The sequence below is a fragment of the Malaclemys terrapin genome, chromosome 12, assembly GCF_027887155.1.
Source record: "Malaclemys terrapin pileata isolate rMalTer1 chromosome 12, rMalTer1.hap1, whole genome shotgun sequence".
NCBI classification, from domain to species: Eukaryota; Metazoa; Chordata; order Testudines; family Emydidae; genus Malaclemys; species Malaclemys terrapin.
The window spans coordinates 34,252,221-34,254,583 of record NC_071516.1 but is presented as its reverse complement, the minus strand read 5'-3'; positions in this window follow the sequence as shown (position 1 = coordinate 34,254,583).

Here is a 2,363-nt window from a genome sequence, read left to right as displayed (position 1 = left end):
CTCACTTAAAAACTACTCGTTTGCAAAAGTCAAACATAAAAATACACAAGTGTCACAGCACTCTCTTACTAAAATAATTGCTGCCTTTCTGATGTTTACCATACAATTATCAAATAAATCAATTGGAATATAAATCTTGTACTTCCATTTCAGTGTATAGTGCAGGGGTGGGCAACCTTTCAGAAGTGCTGTGCCGAGTCTTCATTTATTCACTCTCATTTAAGGTTTCGTGCTCCAGTCACACATTTTAATGTTTTTAGAAGGTCTCTTTCTATAAGTCTATAATATAGAACTAAACTCTTGTTATATGTAAAGTAAATAAGATTTTTAAAATGTTTAAGAAGCTTCATTTAAAATTAAACTAAAATGCAGAGCCCCCAGGACCGGTGGCCAGGACCCGGGCAGTGTGAGTGCCACTGAAAATCAGCTCGCATGCCGCCTTTGGCACGCGTGCTATAGGTTGCCTACCCCTGGTATAGTGGATAGAACTGTATAAACAAGGCATTGGCTGTATGAAATGTTCATTTGTACTGATTTTGCTAATGCTTTTTTGTAGCCTGTTGTAAAACTAGGCAAATCGCTAGAGGAGTTGATGTACCTCCTGGAAGACCTGGAACCACTGGGTTAGTGTACTTACCAGGGATGTGGGAGGACAAGGGTCATTCCCCACTCTGCCTGATGCAGAGAATGGATTTGAACTTGGACTCCCATCTCTCAGGTGAGTGGTTAGGGTGCTGCTTAGGAAGCTTGGGGTGGGGACGAGGGGCAGGATGTGTCTCCGTCTCTCCTGTCAAAACTCTTCCACTTTGTTAAAATAATTAAATAATCATTGGAACAGGGACTTAAATGTGGCTTTCCCACCTCCCAGGTGAATGCCCTAACTACCAGGATATGGATCCACACACTCTTTCTCTGGCCCAATGACCGTTCAAATGGTCTCTCGTCACAGAGCACAGAGATCTGAAACCGGCCAGAGAAATGCCTGGAGATTTCTTCCTCTGGAGGGGGAGACCCCAGCCAGGGCAATGTCAATGGGTTGTCTGACAGGGACAACAACCGAGTGCTATCATCAGTCCTGAGTGGTGAAGCAAGGTCAACCTAACTCTTAGGTGCAGACCTGCGGCCCATGGTCCATGCAGCAAAGATCTCACTATTTGAACTGAGACAAGAGAAGTTGGTCTGGGAGGTAACAGCAGGCCAGGGAGACAGATGGAGTGCAGAAGGAATGAACAGATTAAGGTGATGCCTGACTGGTACCGTATGAAGTCCATTGCCTTTCTCTCTTTCTCTCTTTTTCTTTCTCTCTGAACTATGTTATTATCTCAAGGGCATTCCTGACAGAATTACTGACTGAGGGATCGTGGGGGAAGAAATGCGTTTGGAAGAAGGATCTGAAGGGGGTGAGAGAGTTTGCCTGAGCTCCAGGACAAGGGATGGCCATTTAGGTGGAGGCTGCCGCATGGCAAAAGTCACTAGTCAGAGAAGGAAACAAAGCCGGCATAGCAGCAGGCAGAACACACTGTCTGAAGAGGAGAGAGATGAGCAGCCAAGTAGATGTCAGGCAGTAAAAGGAGGGGGCAATGGAGTGCTGCTAACATTTAATCTGGGGCTCCCCCAAAGCCATTCCTCATTACCTTCTGGAGCTGGTAGCAACTGCAGAGGAGACAGATGAGAAATCCTCCTATTTGTTAACCGCCTTGTTACTCGCATGGCTCTAACCTGGGATTTTCATAGGCAGGGGACTGAAAATCCCAGACTGAGAGGCGAAAGGGGAAACAGAGACCCAACATCAGATAGCAGAGCTGGGAACAGAACGCAGCTCTATGGATGCCCAAGCCAGTGATTGTTTGCAAGGACTATGCGGCCACACATTTTAAATGCATCTTCTAACCCATTAGTAGGTAGTGTCACTAGGTGACGGCACTTCTGTTAAGAACAAATCCTTGGGAACAGTGCTGTCTCGTTGCTAAAATGGAAGCAGAATGCTGTTAGTTCATAGCATATCACCGTGTTTAACTTGGGCCATTTGAAATGGGGTCAGTGGGTGTGTTGGCAAAAGCAGTACCCCCCTGGCTGGGATGCTGAAGAGTTCCTTGGTTATAGTGGATTATACTGGGAAGGGAGAGAGCTGAACTGAAACTTTTCTTCAGTCATTGTCACTGAAATGCAGAGCCAAGTAAAAGGGAAGAGTGGGTGACACAAGGCTGCAGGTTGTCGTGTCCTACTGCCTGGATGAGAAGATGCTGGAGATGAGAGGTTTAAAAATCTGTGGAGAAAGCAACTACCAACAGAAGAGCCCCTCCCATAAACATAGGGGAATCAAACTGCTAGCTTAGGAGTTTTTAAAACAAAATCTAGAGGGA